A 13195-nucleotide genomic window follows, 5' to 3' on the forward strand; every position below is an offset into this window, starting at 1 on the left:
ATATGAATCATTGATTCTGTAAGGAGTGACTGTATAAGTTATCTGATTACATGGAATTTGATAACCAAATTTGGAATATATATATATACATATATATATATATATACAGTGCCTTGCGAAAGTATTCGGCCCTGTAACGGTTTTCCGTATGAGAAGGAGAGTCGGACCAAAATGCAGCATGATTATTGCAATCCATGTTTAATGAAGAAACAAACTAAACACAAACCCTACCAAAAACAATAAACTTAACGAAAACCGAAACAGCCTATACTTGTGTAACCTAACAAAGAACAATGACATCAGGACACTAAGGACAATCACCCACAAACACACAGTGAAACCCAGGCTACCTAAATATGGTTCCCAATCAGAGACAATGACTAACACCTGCCTCTGATTGAGAACCATATCAGGCCAGACATAGAAATAGACAAACAAGACATCCAACATAGAATGCCCACCCAGTTCACGTCCTGACCAACACTAAAACAAGGAAAACACACACGAACGATGGTCAGAACGTGACAGTACCCCCCCTCCAAGGTGCGGACTCCGGACGCACAACTTAAACCTATAGGGGAGGGTGTGGGTGGGCATCTGTCCGCGGTGGCGGCTCTGGCGCTGGACGTGGACCCCACTCCATAAAAGTCTTTGTCCACCTCCTTAGCGTCCCTAGATAGGTGACCCTCCTAAGAGACAGCTTGGGACAGAGAGGAAGCTCGGAACAGAAGGACAGCTCGGGACAGAGGTAGCTCGGGACTGATGGGTAGCTCAGCACTGAGAGGAAGCTCAGCACTGAGAGGAAGCTCAGGCAGGTGGTTGGATCCGGCAGATCCTGGCTGGCTGGCGGTTCTGGAAGATCCTGGCTGACTGGCGGATCCGGAAGATCCTGGCTGACTGGCGGATCCGGAAGAGTCTGGTCGACTGGCGGATCCGGAAGAGTCTGGTCGACTGGCGGATCCGGAAGAGTCTGGTCGACTGGCGGATCCGGAAGAGTCTGGTCGACTGGCGGATCCGGAAGAGTCTGGTCGACTGGCGGATCCGGAAGAGTCTGGTCGACTGGCGGATCCGGAAGAGTCTGGTCGACTGGCGGATCCGGAAGAGTCTGGTCGACTGGCGGATCCGGAAGAGTCTGGTCGACTGGCGGATCCGGAAGAGTCTGGTCGACTGGCGGATCCGGAAGAGTCTGGTCGACTGGCGGATCCGGAAGAGTCTGGTCGACTGGCGGATCCGGAAGAGTCTGGTCGACTGGCGGATCCGGAAGAGTCTGGTCGACTGGCGGATCCGGAAGAGTCTGGTCGACTGGCGGATCCGGAAGAGTCTGGTCGACTGGCGGATCCGGAAGAGTCTGGTCGACTGGCGGATCTGGAAGAGTCTGGTCGACTGGCAGATCTGGAAGAGTCTGGTCGACTGGCAGATCTGGAAGAGTCTGGTCGACTGGCAGATCTGGAAGAGTCTGGTCGACTGGCAGATCTGGAAGATTCTGGTCGACTGGCAGATCTGGAAGATTCTGGTCGACTGGCAGATCTGGAAGAGTCCGGTCGACTGGCAGCTCTGGCTGCTCCATGCTGACTGGCTGCTCCATGCTGACTGGCAGCTCTGGCTGCTCCATGCTGACTGGCTGCTCTGGCTGCTCCATGCTGACTGGCTGCTCCATGCTGGCTGGCTGCTCTGGCTGCTCCATGCTGACTGGCGGCCCTGGCTGCTCCATGCTGACTGGCGGCCCTGGCTGCTCCATGCTGACTGGCGGCCCTGGCTGCTCCATGCTGACTGGCGGCCCTGGCTGCTCCATGCTGACTGGCGGCCCTGGCTGCTCCATGCTGACTGGCGGCCCTGGCTGCTCCATACTGACTGGCGGCCCTGGCTGCTCCATGCTAACTGGCAGCTCTGGCGGCTCCTTGCAGACTGGCAGCTCTGGCGGCTCCTTGCAGACAGGCAGCTCTGGCGGCATCCTGCAGACAGGCAGCTCTGGCGGCTCCTTGCAGACTGGCAGCTCCTTGCAGACTGGCAGCTCTATGCAGACTGGCAGCTCCTTGCAGACTGGCAGCTCCTTGCAGACTGGCAGCTCCTTGCAGACTGGCAGCTCTATGCAGACTGACAGCTCCTTGCAAACTGGCAGCTCTATGCAGACTGGCAGTTCTGAACAGGCGGGAAACTCCGGCAGCGCTGTAGAGAAGGAGGGCTCCGACAGCGCTGGACAGGCGAGGCGCACTGTAGGCCTGATGCGTGGTGCTGGCACTGGTGGTACTGGGCCGAGGACACGCACAGGAAGCCTGGTGCGGGGAGCTGCTACCGGAGGGCTGGGGTGTGGAGGTGGTACTGGAAAGACCGGACCGTGCAGGCGTACTGGAGCTCTTGAGCACCGAGCCTGCCCAACCTTACCTGGTTGAATGCTCAAGGTCGCCCTGCCAGTGCGGCGAGGTGGAATAGCCTGCACTGGGCTATGCAGGCAAACCGGAGACACCGAGAGCAAGGCTGGTGCCATGTAAGCCGGCCCAAGGAGACGCACTGGGGACCAGCTGCGTAGAGCCGGCTTCATGGCATTAGGCTCGACGCTCAATCTAGCCCGGCCGACACGTGGAGCTGGAATATACCGCACCGGGCTATGAACCTGCACTGGAGACACCGTGCGCACCACTGCATAACACGGTGCCTGTCCGGTCTCTCTAGCCCCCCGGTAAGCACAGGGAGTTTGCGCAGGTCTCCTACCTGGCGTAGCCATACTCCCTGTTAGCCCCCCCCCCAAGAAATTTTTGGGGCTGGCTCTCAGGCTTCCATCCGCGTCGCCATGCTGCCTCCTCATACCAGCGCCTCTCCGCTTTCGCCGCCTCCAGTTCTTCTTTGGGGCGGCGATATTCTCCTGGCTGAGCCCAGGGTCCTCTTCCTTCTAATTCGTCCTCCCATGTCCATACCTCCTCTTTGGGCTGCTCCTGTTGCCTCTTCTCCTGCTGCACCTTTGGGCGGCTACACTCCCCTGGTTTAGCCCAGGGTCCTCTCCCGTCGAGGATTTCCTCCCATGTCCAGAAATCCTTATTGCGCATCTCCTCGCGCTGCTCCTGCCTGTTGACACGCTGCTTGGTCCTTTTGTGGTGGGTGATTCTGTAACGGTTTTCCGTATGAGAAGGAGAGTCGGACCAAAATGCAGCGTGATTATTGCAATCCATGTTTAATGAAGAAACAAACTAAACACAAACCCTACCAAAAACAATAAACTTAACGAAAACCGAAACAGCCTATACTTGTGTAACCTAACAAAGAACAATGACATCAGGACACTAAGGACAATCACCCACAAACACACAGTGAAACCCAGGCTACCTAAATATGGTTCCCAATCAGAGACAATGACTAACACCTGCCTCTGATTGAGAACCATATCAGGCCAGACATAGAAATAGACAAACAAGACATCCAACATAGAATGCCCACCCAGTTCACGTCCTGACCAACACTAAAACAAGGAAAACACACACGAACGATGGTCAGAACGTGACAGGCCCCCTTGAACTTTGCGACCTTTTGACACATTTCAGGCTTCAAACATAAAGATATAAAACTGTATTTTTTTGTGAAGAATCAACAACAAGTGGGACACAATCATGAAGTGGAACGACATTTATTGGATATTTCAAACTTTTTTAACAAATCAAAAACTGAAAAATTGGGCGTGCAAAATTATTCAGACCCTTTACTTTCAGTGCAGCAAACTCTCTCCAGAAGTTCAGTGAGGATCTCTGAATGATCCAATGTTGACCTAAATGACTAATGATGATAAATACAATCCACCTGTGTGTAATCAAGTCTCCGTATAAATGCACCTGCACTGTGATAGTCTCAGAGGTCCGTTAAAAGCGCAGAGAGCATCATGAAGAACAAGGAACACACCAGGCAGGTCCGAGATACTGTTGTGAAGAAGTTTAAAGCAGGATTTGGATACAAAAAGATTTCCCAAGCTTTAAACATCCCAAGGAGCACTGTGCAAGCGATAATATTGAAATGGAAGGAGTATCAGACCACTGCAAATCTACCAAGACCTGCCCGTCCCTCTAAACTTTCAGCTCATACAAGGAGAAGACTGATCAGAGATGCAGCCAAGAGGCCCATGATCACTCTGGATGAACTGCAGAGATCTACAGCTGAGGTGGGAGACTCTGTCCATAGGATAACAATCAGTTGTATATTGCACAAATCTGGCCTTTATGGAAGAGTGGCAAAAAGAAAACCATTTCTTAAAGATATCCATAAAAAGTGTTGTTTAAAGTTTGCCACAAGCCACCTGGGAGACACACCAAACATGTGGAAGAAGGTGCTCTGGTCAGATGAAACCAAAATTGAACTTTTTGGCAACAATGCAAAACGTTATGTTTGGCGTAAAAGCAACACAGCTCATCACCCTGAACACACCATGCCCACTGTCAAACATGGTGGTGGCAGCATCATGGTTTGGGCCTGCTTTTCTTCAGCAGGGACAGGGAAGATGGTTAAAATTGATGGGAAGATGGATGGAGCCAAATACAGGACCATTCTGGAAGAAAACCTGATGGAGTCTGCAAAAGACCTGAGACTGGGACGGAGATTTGTCTTCCAACAAGACAATGATCCAAAACATAAAGCAAAATCTACAATGGAATGGTTCAATAATAAACATATCCAGGTGTTAGAATGGCCAAGTCAAAGTCCAGACCTGAATCCAATCGAGAATCTGTGGAAAGAACTGAAAACTGCTGTTCACAAATGCTCTCCATCCAACCTCACTGAGCTCGAGCTGTTTTGCAAGGAGGAATGGGAAAAAAAATTCAGTCTCTCGATGTGCAAAACTGATAGAGACATACCCCAAGCGACTTATAGCTGTAATCGCAGCAAAAGGTGGCGCTACAAAGTATTAACTTAAGGGGGCTGAATAATTTTGCACGCCCAATTTTTCAGTTTTTGATTTGTTAAAAAAGTTTGAAATATCCAATAAATGTCGTTCCACTTCATGATTGTGTCCCACTTGTTGTTGATTCTTCACAAAAAAATACAGTTTTATATCTTTATGTTTGAAGCCTGAAATGTGGCAAAAGGTCGCAAAGTTCAAGGGGGCCGAATACTTTCGCAAGGCACTGTATATATATATATATATATATATATATACAGTACTAGTCAAACGTTTGGATGCCTACTGTACTCATTCCAGGGTTTCTCTGTATTTTTTGGTATTTTCTACATTTTATAAAAGTAGTGAAGACATCACAACTATGAAAAAGCACACATGGAATCATGTAGTAACCCAAAAAGTGTTAAACAAATCAAAATATATTTCATATGAGATTCTTCAAAGTAGCCACCCTTTGCCTTGATGACAGCTTTGCACACTCTCGTCATTATCTCAACCAGCTTCATGAGGTAGTCACCTGGAATGCATTTCAATTAACCGGTGTGCCTTCTTAAAAGGTAATTTGTGGAATTTCTTTCCTTCTTAATGCGTTTGAGCCAATCAGTTGTGTTGTGACAAGGTAGGGGTGGTATACAGAATATGGCCCTATTTGGTAAAAGACCAAGTCCATATTATGGCAAGAACAGCTCAAATAAGAGAAACAACAGTCCATCATTACTTTAAGACATGAAGGTCAGTCAATGCGGAACATTTCAAGAACTTTCAAGCGCTATGATGAAACTGGCTCTCATGAGGACCGCCACAGGAAAGGAAGACCCAGAGTTACCTCTCCTAAAGAAGATAAGTTCATTAGAGTTACCAGCCTCAAAAATTGCAGCCCAAAAAAATGCTTCACAGAGTTCAAGTAACAGACACATCTCAACATCAACTGTTCAATGGAGACTGCGTGAAACAGGCCTTCATGGTCGAATTCCTGCAAAGAAACCACTACTAAAGGACACCAATAAGAAGAAGATACTTGCTTGGGCCAAGAAACACGAGCAATGGACATTAGACCGGTGGAAATCTGTCCTTTGGTCCAAAATTGAGTCCAAAATTGCGATTTTTGCTTCCAACCGCTGTGTCTTTGTGAGAAGCAGAGTAGGTGACCAGATGATCTCCGCATGTGTGGTTCCCACCGTGAAGCATGGAGGAGGCGGTGTGATGGTGCTTTGCTGGTGACCCTGTCGGTGATTTATTTAGAATTCAAGGCACACAACCAGCATGGCTACCACAGCATTCTGCAGCGATACGCCATCCCATCTGATTTGCGCTTAGTGAGACTATCATTTGTTTTACAAACGGGACAATGACCCGACACACCTTCAGGCTGTGTAAGGGCTATTTGACCAAGAAGGAGAGTGATGGAGTGCTGCATCAGATGACCTTGCCTCCACAATCACCCAACCTCAACCCAATTGAGATGGTTTGGGATGAGTTAGACCACGGAGTGAATGAAAAGCCGCCAGAAAGTGCTCAGCATATGTGGGAACTCTTTCAAGACTGTTGGAAACATTCCAAGTGAAGCTGGTTGAGAGAATGCCAAGAGTGTGCAAAGCTATCATCAAGGCAAAGAGTCGCTACTTTGAATAATCTAAAATATATTTTGATTTGTTTAACACTTTTGGTTACTACATTATTCCATATGTGTTATTGCATAGTTTAGATGTCTTCACTATTATTTTACAATGTAGAAAATAGTAAAAAAAAAAAAAAAAACTTGAATGAGTAGGCGTGTCAACTTTGTGTGGTACTGTATATTGATAATGTTTGGTTTTCAGTCAATTGTTTATTAACCTGTATATACATGTGTACTGTGTATATATAAACAGTTTATACACATACCTTGAAATTAAACGTTACCAGAATATACATACTATTGACTGCACTGTGCACAGAATCCTGTCAATGACAACGAAAGGACATCTCTCGGAAAGTGTTTCATCATTAAAGCGTTTCTCCCTAAACCCTCACCAGCTACAGGGGTTCATGTCTTTCATTAATCTATGTTGTTACTTGTTGTATTTGGCCTAAATGTTACAGAATGTGGGAAGACACAGCCAATAGGCTCTCTCTCTCTCTCTCACGGTTGGAAGATGTGTTCGTTAATCACTTCACACCTTAATGATGGTATTATAGCTGAAATGTAGGTGAAATCATATTTTAATGAAGAGTCGAGTGTAGGAGTTAATTTGTTCTCTCTCCTGGCTGTTCCAATTCACTCTGCTCTCCTGTCATATTGTTTGATGAATCTTTGACGAACACAATAGGAATATGATCATTAGAGGCTGTGGAATGCAAATGGCTCTAGGTTGACATCAAACAGACCTTTTCATGTAGAATGTAGGTCATGTCTGTCTGCTATTCACAGTTTGGTATCAACACACAGTCACTGAACAACAACATGAATGTGATGCAGCTGTCAAGTTGGAGAAAGTATTTCACATTTCAATATCTTGATGAGCCACACAGAGTTTCCCCAACTCCCCTCAAGTTGCTACTCTTTTTCCAGGAACACAAATGTGTTGACAGCATCTGCATTGACAACGTCTGTACTCAGAAAAGTCTGCTGTTGTGAGTCAACCATCCTACTATTTCTATTATCTATAACAAGCAGAGTGGAGGAGTGGGGAGGGGAGGGGTGGAATAGACAGAAAGCCACCTACAGTGTTGTTTGGCACTGATGAAACAGAATAGCTTGGAAAAGAAAAGACTAACTGGCATGAGTGGGTTGGGTGAGTGGGCGGGATTGAGCTGAGGTTTGAGGAAAAGGGGGAGGGGTTGAGATGAGGGGTGAGGGGTTGAGCTGAGGGTTGAGGTAGAGGGGGCGAGGGGTTGAGATGAGGGTTGAGGTAGAGGGTGCGATAGGTTGAGATGAGGAGTGAGGTAGAGGGGGCGAGGGGTTGAGATGAGGGTTGAGGTAGAGGGTGCGATAGGTTGAGATGAGGAGTGAGGTAGAGGGGGCGAGGGGTTGAGATGAGGGGTGAGGTAGAAGGTGTGAGGGGTTGAGGGGTTGAGATGAGGAGTGAGGAAAAGGGGGCGGGGTTGAGATGAGGGGTGAGGTAGAGGGGAAGGTATTGAGCTGAGGAGTGAGGTAGAGGGGGCGAGAGGTTGAGCTGAGGGGTGAGGTAGAGGGAGTGTGGGTTGGGTTGGGTTGGGTTAGAAGGTGTCGTAAATCTTCCTGGGGCAGTCGGGGGGGGGGGGGGGGGGGGCTGTCTGAGAGAATCCTGGCAGAATGACAGCTGTGTCTCTCGGGGGCAATTTTGTAATTTATCCTCTGAGATTTACAGAGAGACTGATAGACCCTGCTGGAAAACCCCAACACGTCGTGATCTGAAGACTTTTTGAATATTTTAGAGTGAGAGGAACATGTAATATTGATCGATACTGATAGTATCAAACCAGTTTGAAATCAATGCACATTGTAGCATTATTTGTGAGTTTCTTGGCCAGTCCGATACTGTTTGAGTAATAATCTGATTATTTGGTAATTGGCCACCAGGGGGCCTACTTGTATTTGTTTCATTACAGCACTCAATCCTAATTTGCGTGCAGTGAGTTAATATTTTGTTTATCGCATTTGTTTGCGGCTATAGCATTCCACTAAAATAATCCACATATAAATAGGTGAATAATGCCACTATCTCCTGTAATAATTGACCTGTGAAAAGAGACCATGTGTGACATTTGAAACTTGGAGGGCACATGAGGTCTGAGCTCCTGGTATGAATGACAGGGGACATTTGGAGGCCCTATGACACAGTTAGGTGAAAGGTCATCATCCAAGGAAATCTTCAAATAATGTTTTTGTGGCCTACAGTTAGGGTTGAAGATGAGGTTAAAGTGCAGGTGAACATGAGAGGGTGAGGTCAAGGAATGGGAATAGTACGGAATAGATAACTGCTAAAGTAAACAAGGCCTGTTTATCAATGCCTGTTAAATTACCCCACGTGCAGGCACACACACACACACACACACATACACATACATACTCTCTAAACACACACTCCTAAAATCACCTCCAAACACACACTCCTAAAATGGACACATTTGGGTCACTCCTGTTCTTTAATCACACTTCATCACATTTAATAATTTAACTTCATATTTTATAGTGACACAAATATAACTCCTGCACGTTTCTGATTGGACAGCTATCCTCTCCTGGTCAGTGACTGCGGTACACGGGCCTGGCACATTTTGTGATAATGACTGGAGCAGAGCTAATTCAATATATCTGGCAGGGACTGTTTCACCTGCGCTACTGCAATAAGGCGCATTAACATAGCTTACCGCTAGAATCCTGGGAGGAGGTTGTTAACAGGAGAGAGAGCTAGGGCATAATGGCAGCTGTTCCATTGTGTATGTGTGTGTGTGTGTGTACTTGCTTGCGTGCGTGTGTGTGTATGTCGCCTGTACCTCAGACTCCCCACGGCTAAATGTGCATTTATATTCTGCCTCAGTCTCCGGTGGGAATGAAATCCTCAAACACAACCTTTAAACCTGCTCATTTTCTGGTGAGGGAGGAAGGAGAGTCTTTGGGGGGGTCTGCCAGGTATAAAAATACAGGTTGCTACCAGCCAGGCAGAGGGACAGACTGCTCTTCTCTTTAGTCTGAGGTGTTCCTTTTCCACTCCTTCTCCTGCACTGATCTGAAAACACATGTCAGACAGGTAATGTAATGGTTTCCTTAAGGCCTATATCTTCACTTGCACAATTTCTCCCACATCAATAGGCTACAGATGAAGGAAAGGAGACAAGGAAAATAATCTAATTGGACTATTGCGATGCACCCAGGCATGAGGGAGCATCTTGGGAGTGTGCAACCCCTAGCACCCTCCAGTTAGCTCTGACCGCTGTTACCCATCTTGGCCATTTCAACCAGTCATCGCACATTTACCGTATAATGTGGGTAAATCATCGAGCAACACATCAACTAACTTTTTCTCTCGTCAGTGGATTTTCGCAACAAATTGGACAAAATCATCGCATTGCTGCAGCAAAATCAAGCATTTTTGTTGGCAAATATCACAAAACATTCCTGTGAAATCCTGAAGGGACTGACTTTAGACTACTGAGATTGAGAGGCACCCATGGTTCATAAGGACAGTAACCATGGTTTGTAAGGACAGTAATCATGGTTTGTAAGGACAGTAACCATGGTTTGTAAGGACAGTAACCATGGTTTGTAAGGACAGTAACCATGGTTTGCAAGGACAGTAACCATGGTTTGTAAGGACAGTAACCATGGTTCATAAGGACAGTAACCATGGTTTGTAAGGACAGTAACCACGGTTTGTAAGGACAGTAACCATGGTTTGTAAGGACAGTAACCGTGGTTTGTAAGGACAGTAACCATGGTTTGTAAGGATAGTAACCATGGTTTGTAAGGACAGTAACCATGGTTCGTAAGGACAGTAACCATGGTTTGTAAGGACAGTAACCATGGTTCGTAAGGACAGTAACCATGGTTTGCAAGGACAGTAACCATATTTTGTAAGGACAGTAACCATGGTTTGTAAGGACAATAACCATGGTTTGTAAGGACAATAACCATGGTTTGCAAGGACAGTAACCATGGTTCGTAAGGACAGTAACCATGGTTCATAAGGACAGTAACCATGGTTTGTAAGGACAGTAACCATGGTTTGTATGGACAGTAACCATGGTTTGCAAGGACAGTAACCATGGATCACAAGGACAGTAACCATGGTTCGCAAGGACAGTAACCATGGTTCGCAAGGACAGTAAGCATGGTTCGCAAGGACAGTAACCAAGGTTCGTAAGGACAGTAACCATGGTTTGTAAGGACAGTAACCACGGTTTGTAAGGACAGTAACCATGGTTGATAAGGACAGTAACCATGGTTCATAAGGACAGTAACCATGGTTTGTAAGGACAGTAACCACGGTTTGTAAGGACAGTAACCACGGTTTGTAAGGACAGTAACCATGGTTTGTAAGGACAGTAACCATGGTTTGTAAGGACAGTAACCATGGTTTGTAAGGACAGTAACCATGGTTTGTAAGGACAGTAACCATGGTTTGTAAGGACAGTAACCATGGTTTGTAAGGACAGTAACCATGGTTCGTAAGGACAGTAACCATGGTTCGTAAGGACAGTAACCATGGTTCGTAAGGACAGTAACCATGGTTTGCAAGGACAGTAACCATGGTTTGTAAGGACAGTAACCATGGTTACTGAGCTGTCCTCCCCTCACCAGCCTCCACTAGATCAGTGTCTATACCCTGGAGTGGTGTTTTCCAAACTCGGTCCTGGAGACCTCAAGAGGTGCATATTTTGTTTTTTGCCATAGCACTAAAATAATCAACTCATCATTAAGCTTTGATTATTTGAATCAGCTGTGTAGTGCTAGTATAAAAAACTAAAATGTGCGGTCCCCTTGAGGTCCCCAGGACCGAGTTTGGGAAACACTGCTTTGGGGCATCTTCATCCTACCTACTCAGCAGGGAGTTGACACAGCAGGTAAGGCATAAAGAGATATCGGCCAGCTGACTGCCTTAACTTGCGTGGAGCTGCAGAGAGAGAGAAAGTGAGTGCGTAGCTGTACTATACTGCAGCTTACAGCTGGGGCCATTTCTGTTTAAGCTGGGTAATCAGTGTTCCAAAGGCAGAACACTGCCAATGTTCCCACAGCCAAATTGATCCAATGTTTATGCAGTGAAACAAACAGTATTTATCTTCATGAGGATGGAAGGCAGACCAACACACATACAATACCTTACAGAGACTACCAACACTGTGTTTCCCTCCTCTGACTAGACTACGTTACAGAGACTACAGGCTGTGTGTTTCTCCTCTGACTAGACTACGTTACAGAGACTACAGACTGACTAGACTACGTTACAGAGACTACAGACTGACTAGACTACGTTACAGAGACTACAGACTGACTAGACTACGTTACAGAGATTACAGACGGTGTGTTTCTCTCCTTTGACTAGAGTCAGATTATTGTAGAGCACCTGGTTCAGTCTCTCTCACACACACACACACACAGCTCTGGGTAATGGTGCTTGTTCCATCACCGCCGCTGGAGCAGGAACATCACTACTAAGAACAAGTCGCGTGGCCCAGAGCCAAAATCGAGTGTGTGTTTGTGTCTATGAGAGAGAGAGAGTTAGCTCAGCAGTGGCTAAACCCACTGCGGGCAGGGAGGCTGGGGAGGAGGGACAGGGTAGGGGAATAGGGGGGCAGAGAGACATGTGACTCAGCATTGTGATGTAGTTGAAGAACCGCTACTGGCAGCATGCGCGCACACACACACACACACACACACACACACACACACACACACACACACACACACACACACACACACACACACACACACACAGAGAGAGCCAGGCCAGAGGACGGGCGTCCTCGTCAGGAAGGAAGGGGCTAATTGAGTGAGCCTGGTTATTAAGAAACGGTCTGAACAACAGCTGCATGCTAGAGGCTAAAAAGGAAGAGAGGTAAAAAGGGAGATAAGGAGAAATAAATTTAGAGGGCAGAGAAGGAGAGGGCAGAGAGGGAGAGGGCAGAGAGGAAGAGGGCGGAGAGGAAGAGGGCAGAGAAGAAGAGGGCAGAGAGGGAGAGGGCAGAGAGGGAGAGGGCAGAGAGGGAGAGGGCAGAGAGGAAGAGGGCAGAGAAGAAGAGGGCAGAGAAGAAGAGGGCAGAGAAGAAGAGGGCAGAGAAGAAGAGGGCAGAGAGGAAGAGGGCAGAGAGGAAGAGGGCAGAGAGGGATAGGGCAGAGAGGGAGAGGGCAGAGAGGGAGAGGGCAGAGAGGGAGAGGGCAGAGAGGAAGAGGGCAGAGGGCAGAGAGGGAGAGCGTAGAGGGGGAGAGGGCAGAGAGGGAGAGGGCAGAGAGGAAGAGGGTAGAGAGGGAGAGGGAGAGGGCAGAGAGGGAGAGCGTAGAGCGGGAGAGGGCAGAGAGGAAGAGGGTAGAGAGGGAGAGGGTAGAGAGGGAGAGGGCAGAGAGGGAGAGCGTAGAGAGGGAGAGGGCAGAGAGGGAGAGGGCAGAGAGGAAGAGGGCAGAGAGGAAGAGGGCAGAGAGGAAGAGGGCAGAGAGGGAGAGCGTAGAGAGGGAGAGGGCAGAGAGGGAGAGGGCAGAGAGGGAGAGGGTAGAGAGGGAGAGCGTAGAGAGGGAGAGGGCAGAGAGGGAGAGGGCAGAGAGGGAGAGCGTAGAGAGGGAGAGGGCAGAGAGGGAGAGGGCAGAGAGGGAGAGCGTAGAGAGGGCAGAGAGGGAGAGGGTAGAGAGGGAGAGCGTAGAGAGGG

The sequence above is a fragment of the Oncorhynchus clarkii genome, chromosome 28, assembly GCF_045791955.1.
Source record: "Oncorhynchus clarkii lewisi isolate Uvic-CL-2024 chromosome 28, UVic_Ocla_1.0, whole genome shotgun sequence".
Classification (NCBI taxonomy): Eukaryota; Metazoa; Chordata; class Actinopteri; order Salmoniformes; family Salmonidae; genus Oncorhynchus; species Oncorhynchus clarkii.